The 15890-nt window shown below is 41.1% G+C and overlaps 1 long non-coding RNA gene across 1 annotated transcript in view; it reads left to right on the forward strand.

The window, feature by feature from the left end:
• The window catches only part of LOC112235868, a 31277-nt gene extending 24532 nt beyond the window's left edge, over positions 1-6745 (forward strand). Inside the window, exons 2-3 of the long non-coding RNA XR_002951131.2 lie at positions 3474-3551; positions 6631-6745. This is a non-coding gene — a long non-coding RNA (uncharacterized LOC112235868). The remainder of the gene's footprint in view (positions 1-3473; positions 3552-6630) is intronic.
• The last annotated feature ends 9145 nt before the right edge of the window (positions 6746-15890 follow it).

Here is a 15890-nt window from a genome sequence, read left to right on the forward strand (position 1 = left end):
TCAGTAGAACATAGAGCCTTATAGTGTGATCAGTAGAACATAGAGCCTTATAGTGTGATCAGTAGAACATAGAGCCTGATAGTGTGATCAGTATAACATAGAGCCTTCCAGTCTGATCAGTATAACATATGTGCGTAAGACCTTTAAACGGGTCAACATTCACAAGGACGCAGGGCCAGACGGATTACCAGAACGTGTATTTCGAGCATGCGCTGACCAACTGGCAAGTGTCTTCACTGAAATGTTCAACCTCTCCCTGTATGAGTCTGTAATATCAACATGTTTTAAGCAGACCACATAGTGCCTGTGCCCAAGAACACTAAGGTAACCTGCCTAAATGGGGCGGCAGGTAGCCTAGTGGTTAGCGTGTTGGACTAGTAACTGAAAGGTTGCGTGATTGAATCCCTGGGCTGACAAGGTAAAAATCTGTTGTTCTGCCCCTGAACAAGGCAGTTAACCCACTGTTCCTAGGCAGTCATTGAAAATAAGAATTTGTTCTTAACTGACTTGCCTAGTTAAATAAAGGTAAAAAAATAAAATGACTTCCGATCCGTAGGTCTGTAGCTTTGAAAAGCTGGTCATGGCTCACATCAACACCATTATCCCAGAAACCCTAGACCCACTCCAATTTGCATACTGCCTCCAGATGGTGCAATCTCTATTGCACTCCACACTGTCCTTTACCACCTGGACAAAAGGAAAACCTGTGTAACAATGCCATTCATTGACTACAGCTCAGCGTTCAACACCATAGTGCCCACAAAGCTCATCAATAAGCTAAGGACCCTGGGACTAAACACCTCACTCTGCAACTGGATCCTGGACTTCCTGACGGGCCGCCTCCTGGTGGTGAGAGTAGGTAACAACACACCCGCCACACTGATCCTCAACACAGGGGCCCCTCAGGGGTGTGTGCTCAGTCCCCTCTTCTACTCCCTGTTCACCCACGACTGCGTGGCCAAACACAACTCCAACCATCATTAAGCTCGCTGACGACACAACAGTGGTATTTCTGATCACCGACAACGATGAGACAGTCTGTAGGGAGGAGGTCAGAGAACTGACAGTGTGGTGCCAGGACAACAACCTCTCCCTTGATGTTAGCAAGACAAAGGAGCTGATCATGGACTACAGGAAAAGGCGGGCTGAACAGAACCCCATTAACATCAACAGGGTTGTAGTGGAGCGGGTAGAGAGTTTCAAGTTCCTTGGTGTCCATGAGCGGTATTAATTTAGGCAGGACTATTTTGGTCTGCTTGAAACATGTAGGTATTACAGACTCAGTCGGGGAGAGGTTGAAAATGTCAGAGAAGACACTTGCCAGTTGGTCCGCGCGTGCTTTGAATACACGTCCTGGTAATCCATCTGGCCCCGTAGCTTTGTCAATGTTGAGCTGTTTAGAGGTCTTGCTCACATCGGCTACCGAGAGCGCTATCACACAGTCATTCAGAACAACTGGTGCTCTCGTGCATGCTTCAGTGTTGCTTTCCTCAACGCGTGTAGAAATGGCATTAAGCTCGTCTGGTCAGCTCGCGTCACTGGGCAGCTCACGTCTGGGTTTCCCTTTGTTGTCCGTAATATTTTTTTAAGCCCTGCTACATCTGACGAACGTCAGAGCCGGTGTAGTAGGATTCAATTTTAATCCTGTATTGACGCTTTTCTTGTTTGATGGTTTGTCTGAGTGGCTAGTGGGATTTCTTATAGGCATCCGGATTAGTGTCCCGCTCCTTGAAAGCGGCAGCTCTAGCCTTTAGCTCGATGCGGATGTTGCCTGTAATCCATGGCTTTTGGTTGGGATATGTACGTATGGTCGCTGTGGTGACGGCGTCATTGAATCACTTATTGATGAAGACGATGACTGAGGTGGTATACTCCTGAATGCCATTGGAGGAATCACTGAACATATTCCAGTCTGTGCTTGCAAAACAGTCCTGTAGCATAGCATCCGCGCCATCTGACCACTTCCGTATTGAGCCCCTGGTACTTCCTGCTTTAGTTTTTGCTTGTAAGCAGGAATCGGGAGGATAAAATTACGGTCAGATTTGCTAAATTGAGGACGGGGAGAGCTTTGTATGCATCTCTGTGTGGAGAAATAGTGGTCTAGGATTTTCTTTCTCTGGTTGCACATGTGACGTGTTGGTAAAAATTTGGTAAAACTGATTTCAATTTGACTGGATTAAAGTCCCCGGCCACTCTGGGTGAGCATTTTCTTGTTTGCTTACGGCCTTATAGAGTTGGTTGAGTGCGGTCTTAGTGCCAGCATCAGTCTGTGGTGTTAAAAAGGTGGCTACGAATAATATAGATGAGAACTCTCTTGGTAGATAGTGTGGTCTACAGCTTATCATAAGGTACTCCACCTCAGGTGAGAAATACCTCGAGACGTTTTTAATATAAGACATTGCGCTCCAGCGGTTTTTGACAAAAAGACACACACCCCCACCCTCGTTTTACCAGACAGAGCTTCTCTGTTCTGCTGGTGCATTGAAAATCCCTCCAGCTCTATATGTTCCGTGTTGTCATTCAGCCATGACTCGGTGAACATAGGATATTACAGTTCTTAATGTCTCGTTGGTAGGATAATCATAATCGTAGGGCATCCATCTTATTTTCCAATGATTGCATATTAGCAAGTAGAATTGATGGCAATGGGAGTTTACTCGCTCGCCTATGGATTCGCAGAAGGTAGCCTGATCTGCATCCTCTTTTCCTCTGTCTTTTCTTCACACAAATTACGTGGATCTGGGCCTGTTCCCATTAGAGCAGTATATTTTTCTCATCGGACTCATTAAAGGAAAAAGCTTCTTCCAATCCGTGGTGAGTAATCCCATGTCCAGAAATTATTTTCAGGTATAAGAGATGGTAGCTGCAACATTATGTACAAAATAAGTACAAAAACAAGTTACAAACAATGCAAAAAAAATACAAAATTGCACAATTGATTACAGGCATGTAAAACATTAGCTATCCTCTTCTGCTCCATTTGATCAATTAGAGCAATTGTTTTGATCTTCCTTATGTTAAGCAGAATAAAGTTGTAGTTTAACTAGCTAGTTCATGTGTCGGGTTAGGGTAAGGAAGATTAGGTTAGATAGCTAGTTCAAGTGTCAGGTTAGGGTTATGAGGATTGGGTTGAATAGCTAGTTCATGTGTCGGGTTTGGTTTAGGAGGATTGGGTTAGCTAGCTAGTTAATATTTCGGGTTAGGATTAGGAGGAGTGGGTTAGCTAGCTTGTTCATGTGTCAGGTTATATTTAGAAGGAGTAGGTTAGTTTGCTAGTTCATGTGCCAGGATAGGATTAGGGTAAGGACTGGGTTAGCTAGTTGGTTCAGGTTTGGATGTGGCTTACCAGGTTAGTGGAGTCCAGCCATACTCCCTCTGACAGTTTAAAGTTGATTCCCTCTCCCTCCCTCCCACCATCTCTTTCTCTTTCCCTCCCTCCCACTCTTTTTCCCTCTCTGTCTTTCTCTCCTCAGGTTTCCCCCGGAGCACTTTAGGAAGAAACTCGACGTCAGGAAAACCAACGCTCCCGGGAGAGATGGTGACATTTACAAGTATGTTTGAATGTGTGTGTGTAGGTGTGGCTTGCCCTAAATCGTTAGCCTAGTGTGATTACCACAGAACTCAACCACCACTACCACAGGCAGCGTGTGTGTGTGTGAATATTGTCTGATATTGTATTGCAGTGAATTCAAAGGGCAACCGGATTGGGACTCAAACCGGGACCCAGTCTGTCAGTCCAATACCTTAGCCATTCCGTCAAGCGGTATGAATTGTATAACAAGTTTGGTGTTGTACAAAGGAACTTGAGTTTGTGTGTGTGTGTGTGTGTGTTTTAGAAGGCTAATACACTACAAATTAAAAGTCAAATATTAAGGTAGGTATTAAGGTATGACATTACAACACAATTTCACACTCAATTCGTGTAAATATGTACAAAAATAATTTCATCAGATTGCGTGCGTTTTTGTGTGGCTTAATTTGTGTAAAAATACATCATTCATGTGTACATCATTCACTTCATTCATTGGAAAATACATTTCTTGGGGCAAACTTCGGAACAACCTTTTGAAAATTATTAGAGCAATGCATGTTGGGCAGTGGTGTTCTTCATTGCCTTTTTTGTGTCCCACATTGATATAAAAAAACAAAGTGATAACAACCCAATAGTGATAATCAACCAGGTTGTCACCAAAATAATTATTATATGATAATATCCTTATGTAGTTTTTTTTTAATGAATGCCAATAATGTTTTCAATGCTTGTTTTCCCTTAATACTTTGGGATACTCATGCACTTGTAGTCAGAAAGGCCATTTTTTCATGTAGGCAACAGTAGGCCTACATGATTTTCTTCATAACCAATTTCATATCTGTGGACTCTACATTACACAATATTCTTCAGAATGCATTTCATTCAAGGCTACACTTTTATCATATACTGTAGCAGTCAACATTTTGGACAAACATACTCATTCAAAGGCTTTTCTTTATTTTTACTATTTTCTACATTGTAGAATAATAGTTAAGACATCAAAACTATGAAATAACACATATGGAATCATGTAGTAAACAACAAAGTGTTAAACATATCAAAATATATTTTATATGAGATTCTTCCAAGAAACCGCCCTTTGCCTTGATGATAGTGCAAAACTAGGGTTAGTTTGCACATTCTTGGTATTCTCTCAACCAGCTTTACCTGGAATGCTTTTCTAACCGTCTTGAATGAGTTCCCACATATGCTGAGTACTTGTTGGCTGCTTTTCCTTCACTCTGCGGTCCACCTCATCCAAAACCATCTCAATTGGGTTGAGGTCGGGTGATTGTGGAGGTCAGGTCATCTGATGCAGCACTCCATCACTCTCCTTCTTGTTAAATAGCCCTTACACAGCCTGGAGGTGTGTTGGGTCATTGTCCTGTTGAAAACAAATGATAGTCCCACTAAGTGCAAACCAGATGGGATGGCTTATTGCTGCAGAATGCTGTGATTGTCATGCTGGTTAAGTATCCCTTGAATTCTAAATAAATCACAGATGGTGTCACCAGCAAAGCAGCCCCATAACTCCTCTTCCATGCTTCACAGTGGGAACCACAAATACAAATACCTTCCGTTCACCTACTTTGCATCTCACAACGACACGGCAGTTGGAACCAAAAATCTCAAATTTGGACTCATCAGACCAAAGGACAGATTTACACTGGTCTAATGTCCATTGCTCGTGTTTTGTGACACAAGCAAGTCTTTTATTTTTATTGGTGTCCTTCAGTAGTGGTTTCTTTGCAGCAATTCGACCTGGAAGGCCTGATTCACGCAGTCTCCTCTGAACAGTTGGTGTTGAGATGTGTCTGTTACATGAACTCTGTGAAGCATTTATTTGGGCTGCAATATCTGAGGCTGGTAACTCTAATTAACTTATCTGCAGCAGAGGTAACTCTGCATCTTCCTTTTCTGTGGCAGTTTCATCATAGCGTTTGATGGTTTTTGCGACTGCACTTGAAGTTCTTGAAATTTTCCAGATACACTGACCTTAATTTCTTATAGTAATAATGGACTGTTGTTTCTCTTTGGTTATTTGAGCTGTTCTTGACATAATATGGACTTGGTCTTTTGCCAAAAATCTTCTGTATACCACCCCTACCTTTTCACAACGCAACTGATTGGCTCAAACACATTAGGAAAGAATGAAATTCCACAAATGAACCTGTTAATTGAAATGCATTCCATGTGACAACCTGATGAAGCTGGTTGAGAGAATGCCAAGAGTGTGCAAAGCTGTCATCGAGGCAAAGGGTGGCTACTTTGAAGAATCTCAAACATAAAATATATTTTGATTTAACACTTTTTTGGTTACTACATGATCATTGTCCAGACTCGTTATAGATGTCTTAATTGATCAGTCCAGACTCGTTACAGATATGTCTTAATTGATCAGTCCAGACTCGTTATAGTTGTAAATACCATGGAGTTGCACCAGTGGAATTTAAACCAAACAGATTTTTTTTTGCAGTTCTTCTGTTTCCCCACATTTATTGATTGATTAATTTCCCATCGTGTAAATGTATTCCCATTGCCCAATCAAATACTTTAATCGATACCCCAAAAATCAGACTTATTAATGTACAGCTTATTAATTCAACCCTCATAAAATCAGACATAGAACCAGTATCCCAAAGTATTAAGTCTAAACAAGCTGAGAAAACTGCATTGGCATTCATAAAAAACAAACAAACGTAAGGCTACTATTATATTATAAATATCTCAGTGACAAACTGGTTGATTAACAATATTGGGTTGTTATCACATTAGTTTTTTTATATAAATGTGGGACACAAAGCAGTGTAGAACACCATTGCCCAACATTCATTGCTCTAATAACTTTCAAAAGGTTGTTCCGAAGTCTGAACACCAAAAATGTATTTTCCAATTAATGAAGTTGCACAAAAATGTGTTTAGTTTCCTACGAATTAAGCATCACAAAAATGCCCCCAAAAAAACATTTTGGACAAATTTGCACCAATTGAGTGTGAGATTGTTATTAATTGTTATTATTATTTCTAAGATAGATAACGTTAAACAATATTACACTTCTCTCTTTCTCTCTCTTTTCCTCTCTCTCCACCTCTCTCTAGGGTTGATTGGAGGTTTTGTCACGCCTGCTTTGACAGACTGGCCAGAGCTCAGGTCTCAACAGTTTGGCAATTATCCTCTAACACACACACACACACACACACACACACACACACACACACACACACACACACACACACACACACACACACACACACACACACACACACACACACACACACACAGCCTGCATGTCAATGCGTCAATGACAGGAGATGGAGATAAGCTGTCTGTATTTCTCCACTCTCTCAATCTCTCTCTCTCATTAGTGTGTGTATGTAAGGGGTTTGGTTGGTTGGGAATAACTGTAGAGGTGTGAAACTCTGGAGACCTGTGTAGCGCAGTTGGTAGTGCATGGGGCTGGCAGTGCCAGGGTTATGAGTTCAAATCCCATGGGCGACTAGTATGACCACATATGACTCACTACTGTCAGTTGCTCTGGAGAAGAATGTCTGCTAAATTACAAATTTTTCAGTCTGACATACCAGGCTGGTCACAAGAAAAGCACAGTTGATTTTGGACATTTGAAAAAGTCCTGAGGATGTCGATATATAGAATGCATTTGTAGGTGTTCACCCCCCTAAAAGAACAATGGCACTGGGCTTGAACTCAGAGAGCACGGCTTAGATCACACTTGTCTACCAAGCAGGGAGAGTGCTTGATAATACTTAATGGAAGCAAAAAATTACTTTTAGTATCAAGCCTTCCCCAAACCATAGCCCTAACTTTAACCATTCGGAATTAATACCAAAACTTAACCCTTTGTGTTGTTTCTGTTTTAACTCTGTAACCACGTGGAATGAATGGGCAGAAAATCACCTTTCATCCAATTGTGGCAAATTCTGAATTGAAAGTATAAAATCAGGTTGAATATACCATCCATCTTAAGCCTTTCCAGACACACACACACATGCACGTACGTACGCACACACACACACAGACACACACACACACACACACACACACACACACACGCACGCACACACGCACGCACACACACACGCAGACACAGACACACACACACACACACACACACACACACGCACACACACGCACACACGCACGCACACACGCACGCACACACGCACGCACACACACACGCAGACACACACACACACACACGCAGACACACACACACACACAGAAGTAATTGCAAAATTGGGGCAACAGAAATTAAAGCTTGATCAGCAGGTGTATCTCACTGATCATCCCTAAAGCCAACACCTCAATTGGCCGCCTTTCCTTCCAGTTCTCTGCTGCCTGTGACTGGAACGAATTGCAAAAATCGCTGAAGTTGGAGAATTTTATCTCCCTCACCAACTTCAAACATCTGCTATCTGAGCAGCTAACCGATCGCTGCAGCTGTACATAGTCTATCGGTAAATAACCCACCCAATTTTACCTACCTCTTCCCCATACTGTTTATATTTATTTACTTTTCTGCTCTTTTGCACACCAATATCTCTACCTGTACATGACCATCTGATCATTCATCACTCCAGTGTTAATCTGCAAAATTGTAATTATTCGCCTACCTCTTCATGCCTTTTGCACACAATGTATATAGACTCCCCCTTTTTTTCTACTGTGTTATTGACTTGTTAATTGTTTACTCCATGTGTAAATCTGTGTTGTTGTCTGTTCACACTGCTATGCTTTATCTTGGCCAGGTCGCAGTTGCAAATGAGAACTTGTTCTCAACTAGCCGTTTTCCTTTATGACTTAATTTGTAATCAAGGTATAATTGATTCTTTGTATATGTAATTCTGTGTGATTAGTTAGGTAATTAGTAAATAAATAATTAACCCACATTTTTTATTGCTGATTCAACTTGTTAGCCAGGGTTCGTGAAGATAACCAAGAATTTACAACTTTAGGTTGTAAATAGGTTATTGTGGCGAAGTAATTACAATATAGCAATTAAACACTGGAATTGTAGATGTGCAGAAGATGAATGTGTAAATAGAGATACTGGGGTGCAAAGGAGCAAGATAAATAAATAAATACATTATGGGGATGAGGTGGTTGGATGGGCTATTTACAGATGGGCTATGTACAGGTGCAATGATCTGTGAGCTGCTCTGACAGCTGGTGCTTAAAGGTAGTGAGGGAGATATGAGTCTCCAGCTTCAGTGATTTTTGCAGTTCGTTCCGGTCATTGGCAGCAGAGAACTGGAAGGAAAGACCAAATGAAAAATTGGCTTTGGGGGTGACCAGTGAGATATACCTGCTGGAGTGTGTGATACAGGTGGGTGCTGCTATGGTGACCAGTCAGCTGAGATAAGGTGGAGATTTACCTAGCAGAGACTTGTAGATGACCTGGAGCCAGTGGTTTTGGCGACGAGAATGAAGCGAGGGCCAGCCAACGAAAGCATCCTGGTCGCAGTGGTGGGTATTATCTGGGGATTTGGTGACAAAACAGATGGATCTGTGACAAACTGCTTCCAATTTGTTGAGTTGAGTGCTAGAGGCTATTTTGTAAATGACATCGCCGAAGTCGAGGATCGGTAGGATGATCAGTTTTACGAGGATATGTTTGGAAGCTGATTGTAGATTTCATTTTGGATTGGAGATGCTTAATGTGAGTCTGGAAGGAGATGTTACAGTCTAATCAGACACCCAGATATTTTTTGTTGTCCACATATTCTAAGTCAGAACCGTCCAGAGTAGTGATGCTGGACAGGCGGGCAGGTGCGGGCAGCGATCGGTTGAATAGCATGCATTTAGTTTTACTTGCATTTAAGAGCAGTTGGAGGCCAGGGAAGGAGAGTTGTATGGCATTGATAAACCTGGGCCCAGTCAGTAACCACATCTACGTGAGCACAGACATTGTGTCAGTGTGTTGATACACCCCTAAAACCAGAATGCTTAAAAGGAATTGCTAACTAAATGTACTTAACCTCTCTTGGGTAGGGGGCAGTATTTTCACCTCCAGATGAAAAGCGTACCCAAAGTAAACTGCCAGATACTCAAGCCCAGAAGCTAGGATATGCATATAATTGGTAGATTTCGATAGAAAACACTCTAATGTTTCTAAAATTGTTGAAATAATGTCTGTGAGTATAACAGCAATTATATGGTAGGCAAAACCCCGAGGACAAACCATCCAGGGAATTTTTTTTGAGGTTGTAGGACTTTTTTCCCTATGGGATACCCTTATTATTAGGAACCTGGTTGCAGTTCCTAGATGTCAACAGTCTTTAGAAATTGTTCAATGTTTTTCTTTTCAGAAAATAAATTATGCTATTCATTGTAAGTGTCACTCCAGGTGGACTCTACTGTTTTGATGCGCGTGAACTGGAGCGCGCTTCACGTTATTTTTATCCGGTATTGGAAACAGTTTATTCATTTTTCAGATTATTTACTTTTTAGGATACCTGAGGTTGGATTAGGAACGTTATTTGAAATGTTTGGACCAAGTTTACAGGTAACTTATTAGATACTTTGTAGGCATATTGGGTGAGTTGAAACCAGTGTATTTCTGAATCAAACGTGCCAAATAAATTGACATTTTTCGCAAATAAAGAAGGACATTATTGAACAAAAGGACCATTTGTGATGTTTCTGGGACCTTTTGGAGTGCCAACAGAAAAAGACCTTCAAAGGTAAGGCATGAATTATATCACTATTTCTGACTTTTGTGGCGCACCTGCCTGGTTGAAATATGATTTTCATGTGTTTGTATGCGGGGCACTGTCCTCAGATAATCGCATGGTTTGCTTTCGCCGTAAAGCCTTTTTGAAATCTGACACAGCGGCTGGATTAACAAGAAGTTAAGCTTCATTTTGATGTATAACACATATATTTTCAAGAATGTTAAATATTTGATTTTGCTATTTTTGAATTTCGCACACTGCAAATTCACCAGATGTTAGGACGCTACCCTCCCGGTACACGCCGGTAGCAACATGCCCGGGTTGCTACCGGTGTGTAAAGTGGTCCTAGCTGTACCCTGAATAACCAACCATTGAGATAACCTGAGGCCGTGGACCACATATTGAAATTGTAACTTTGTAAACCAGACCAACACATGCACCGTCTGCAGCTGTGCATGTAAAGTATATAGAACCTTTGACCAAAGACAAGAGGGAAGAACACGTCCCTCTAAACAGTGTGTGGTACATCTGAAGAGTCTATTTTAATGAACACTCCAGGACAAAAGAAGCCTACAAATAAGAAGGACATTGTGGTCTGGTGGACAACTAGAGAATTACATCGAACCACTTCCCATAGATGCATCGAGTGGAGAAACGACAGAGACGTCAGAGAAAGACATAAATATATATTGCATTTATTTTCCGAATGAGCGGTCGTTCATGTGGAAAGTATTCATATTCCTGTGAGCGTAGCTTCCATATATATGTACGATAAATTGACTCTTTGTCTCCCCCTCTCCTTGCATACCCCATCCATTGTGTAACCAAACGGTTATGCTTTTTTTTGTCAAGTAGGGACCTGTTTTCATGTAATCAATAACCTATGCTGTGTGTTTACATATTCTGTGTGATGGTTTAGTTAGTAGTAGTGTTATAGTAGTATAGAAATAATGAAGCCAATTTGTGCATTGCTGATTCATCACTGAGGTTAAGGTTCGTGCAGATATCCAAGGAGTATGCAACGTTCAGAATGAGACTGAAGGGGTAATAATTAATAATAATAATGAATAATTGACTGTCATTGATGAGACTATTTATAATTATTGACGGAAGAGATATTTAGATAATCTTTAGAGTTTAAGTCAGGAGAGAGTAACTTGGTAACAACTGTTCCTGTGGTGCCCCAAATTCCTAATGAGTTCATTGTTACATGATTCATTTATACTTGTGTACTATTGTTTGTACAGATGAACGGGGTACCTTCAGGCGTTTGGAAATTGCTCCCAAGGATGAACCAGACACGTGGAGTTCTTGGCTGATTTATTTTGATTTTCCCAAGCAAAGAGGCACTGAGATTGAAGGTACGCCTTGAAATACATCCACAGGTACACCTCCAATTGACTCAAATGATGTCAATTAGCCTAGCAGAAGTTTCTAAAGCCATGACATAATTTTCTGGAGTTTTCCAAGCTGTTTAAAGGCACAGTCAGCTTAGTGTATGTAAACTTCTGACCCACTGGAATTGTGATACAGTGAATTATAAGTGAAATAATCTATCTGTAAACAATTGTTGGAAAAATTACTTGTGTCATTGTAACGGCTGTTGGAAGGAGAAGACCAAGGTGCAGAGTGGTATGTGTCCATATTTATTAAATGAACACGGGAAAAAAAAACAACAACACAGAGAACGACCGAAACAGTTCTGGCTGGTGCAGACACACAACAGAAAACAATCACCCGCAACCAAAATAGGGAAAACAGGCTAAGTATGATTCTCAATCAGAGACAACGATCAACAGCTGCCTCTGATTGAGAACCGTACCAGGCCAAACACAGAAATACAACATAGACAAAAGAACATAGACTAACCACCCCAACTCACGCCCTGACCAGACTAACACAAAGACATAATAAAGAAACTAAGGTCAGAACGTGACAGTCATGCACAAGAAGATGTCTTAATTAACTGACTTAACAAAACGATAGTTTGTTAACAATACATTTGGAGTGGTTGAAAAGCTAGTTTTAATGACTCCAACCTAAGTTTTCTTTTTCTTTTTTTTCCCACCTTTATTTAACCAGGTAGGCTAGTTGAGAACAAGTTCTCATTAACAACTGCGGCCTGGCCAAGATAAAGCCAAGATAAAGCAAAGCAGTGTGAAGCAGTGTGAACAGACAGCAACACAGAGTTACACATGGAGTAAACAATAAACAAGTCAATAACACAGTAAAAAAAATTAAAAAAAGAGTCTATATACATTGTGTGCAAAAGGCATGAGAAGGTAGGCGAATAATTACAATTTAGCAGATTAAAACCTCTAAGAGCTCCCTCCCTACTTTGTGCAATTTCTGCCTGAAGACATACCCAAATCTAACAGCCTGTAGCTCAGGCACAGAACCAAGGATATGCATATTCTTGGTACCATTTGAAAGAAAACACTCTGAAGTTTGTGTAAATGTGAATTGGATGTGGGAGAATATAACACAATAGATCTGGTTTAGATAAAACAATGGAAAAAAACATACGTTTTTTATTTTTATTTTTGTATCATCATCTTTAAAATGAACAAGATAAAACAAACATTCAGACAGGATGATGGGGCCAATTTCAGTGAAAACTATAAGAGGGCAACCGTACTTGTGCAAAGTTTCAGAATGATAACTTCCAAAATGAGTGTGCTTACATGACATTTATCATGAAGTCACCCAGGTGTCCCACACAAGTAGCCCAAATGTACCCAAGTGGCCAAATTGGTGAAGGTATACATTTTGAAACAAATAACTATATACAAAATACCAAAATGGTATTCTAACACACACCCCCCCCAAAAACTGTGAAAAAGAAATGAAAAAAAAAAATTGGAAAAAAAAAAAATATTGATAAGAAAATATATGAAAAAAGATATATACATTTACAAAATAACATGGGTAACTATTTACACACTTTCAATATTTGGAAGACGCTCAGTCCTCTATCAAATCAAATCTATTTACATAGCCCCAGCCTAAAACCCCAAACAGCAAGCAATGCAGGTGTAGAAGCACGGTGGCTAGGAAAAACTCCCTAGAAAGGCAAAAACCTAGGAAGAAAACTAGAGAGGAACCAGGCTATGAGGGGTGGCCTGTCCTCTTCTGGCTGTGCCGGGTGGAGATCACAGTGGTTGTAGAGGGTGCAACAGGAGAGCACCTCAAGAGTAAAAATGAACAGTTTAGGGTTCCATAGCCGCAGGCAGAATAGTTGAAACTGGAACAGCAGCAAGGCCGGGTGGACTGGGGACAGCAAGGAGTCATCATGGCAGGTAGTCCTGAAGCATGGTCCAAGTGCTCAGGTCCTCCGAGAGAAAGAAGGAGAGAAAGAGAGAGGAGACTTAAATTCACACAAGACACCGGATAAGCCAGGAAAAGTACTCCAGATATAACATACTGACCCTAGCCCCCACCCACTTTGCCATATAACCCCACCAACTTTGCCAAAACTCTGGACAATATTCTGCTGCTGATGCCAGATGCCATAGCAGTCTCTTTCTGACGTAAAGCAGAGGGTCACTGAGCATGTGGTGCATGTGATGGGAGACTTCATCTTGCAAACAACACAGCAACGCCTCCATGTTGTGCCCTTAGGCATATCCATGCCTGCACAAATATATTTGGGCAGATGAACACTTGTGGCAGGAGCAGAAGGGACAGGGCTTGGTGCAGTGGTGCTGTAGCCAGCAAGCTCCTTGATGCTCCCTCTAATGTAGACTGATTGGAGGAAGCATGCTGGCTGCGTTGAGATGTATGGGTTTGCATTCTACACCATACCATTTTTATATATATCTATATCGATATAGATATATATATATATACACACACACACAGACATGGGCTATGGTCGTTCTCATATAAACAAACAGACCTTCACTCACAATGACTAGCTAACGTGTACTTTACCCATTTCATTACATCTTTATACATTGCAAATAAAATGTAAAAACAATCAAAAATAATATTTTATATTAATTTCAAACAATGGCATTAGCATGAGAGCAACTTACCAGTCCAAAACAATGTCCTCTCCGTTCAAAAAATATGCCTCAGTTTCAGAGTCATCAAAAAGCAGATCTGTCTCACTTTCCTCTAAAATTGTTTCTACATTCGTATATCTAGTCTTAGAATTTGCTTTCCTTGACTTATTCGCCATGATGTTGGATACATAAACAGCTGAAGATGCAAGTCACCGAAATACTGCTGTGCGTAATAAGCGTTGCTCCTTCACGGTTGAATTGGCAATGGTGAAAGAATGGTCCTTACGCCAGCGTTCAACGGAAAGGTTTGTCTTTCAACAAAGAAGCATGGGATAATGCCGCTTACCTCTGCTCATTGGCTATCTACCCAGCTAGATTTCAAGACTATCAGTGGTCATTGGGTTAAAATACAGTCAATCAATGAGACAGTGGTCATATAATTGGTGCACAATGGGCTCGTCACTTGTTGTCTTCCAATTGTTTTTTCCGGGTCAATACGTCCCGCAAAATTACCCATCATGTTTGGTTGTGTTACAAACAAACAGCTGATTGCAAGGAAACCAAACTTGACTGGATAAAGTCAGGGAAAGTCGCTCTATTTTAAGTTGGATGTTATGTTGAAAATTGAATGACACGAAATTCAACGAGATAAGCGTTCACAAAATGTTTCGTGTTAGGCTATAAAAAATGGAGTTAACCAAACAAAAGACCATTCATTGTGTAACAATGAGCCTTGGGATTGCAACCAGAGCAAGATCTTCAAAGGTAAATGATTTATTTCAATGCAATCTGTGATTTTGATATGCAAGTGCTGGTTGAATAAGTCGTTTGATATGGGGGTCTGTGCTCAGATAATCGCAGCGTATTCTTTCGCAATAATTCATTTTTTATATCTGACAACGCAGTTGGATTAGCAAGATTCTAGGCTTTCGAACCATGTGAGACATTTGTATTTTCATGAATGTTTAATATGACTATTTATGTAGCGATCACCGTATGTTGTCAAATTTAATCCCGGTGGGTTCGGTGCGCAGAGGTTAACACTGGAGTGATAAAAGATCAGATGGTCATGTGCAGGTAGAGATACTGGTGTGCAAAAGAGCAGAAAAGTAAATAAATAAAAACAGTACGAGGATGAGGTAGGTAAATTGGGTGGGCTATTTACCGATGGACTATGTACAGCGGCAGCGATTGGTTAGCTGCTCAGATGGCAGATGTTTAAAGTTGGTGAGGGAGATAAAAGTTTTTGCAATTCGTTCCAGTCACAGGCAGCAGAGAACTGGAAGGAAAGGCGGCCAAATGAGGTGTTGGCTTTCGGGATGATCAGTGAGATACACCTGGTGGAGCGCGTGCTACGGGTGGGTGTTGCCATCATGACCAGTGAACTGAGGTAAGGCGGAGCTTTACCTAGCATGGACTTGTAGATGACCTGGAACCAGTGGGTCTGGCGACGAATATGTAGCGAGGGCCAGCCGACTAGAGTATACAGGTTGCAGTGGTGGGTGGTATAAGGTGCTTTAGTAACAAAGCGGATGGGATTGTGATAAACTGCATCCAGTTTGCTGAGTAGAGTATTGGAAGCCAATTTGTAGATGACATCGCCAAAGTCAAGGATCGGTAGGATAGTCAGTTTTACTAGGGTTTGGCGGCGTGAGTGAA

This window comes from Oncorhynchus tshawytscha, linkage group LG05 (assembly GCF_018296145.1).
Source record: "Oncorhynchus tshawytscha isolate Ot180627B linkage group LG05, Otsh_v2.0, whole genome shotgun sequence".
In the NCBI taxonomy this organism is placed as follows: domain Eukaryota; kingdom Metazoa; phylum Chordata; class Actinopteri; order Salmoniformes; family Salmonidae; genus Oncorhynchus; species Oncorhynchus tshawytscha.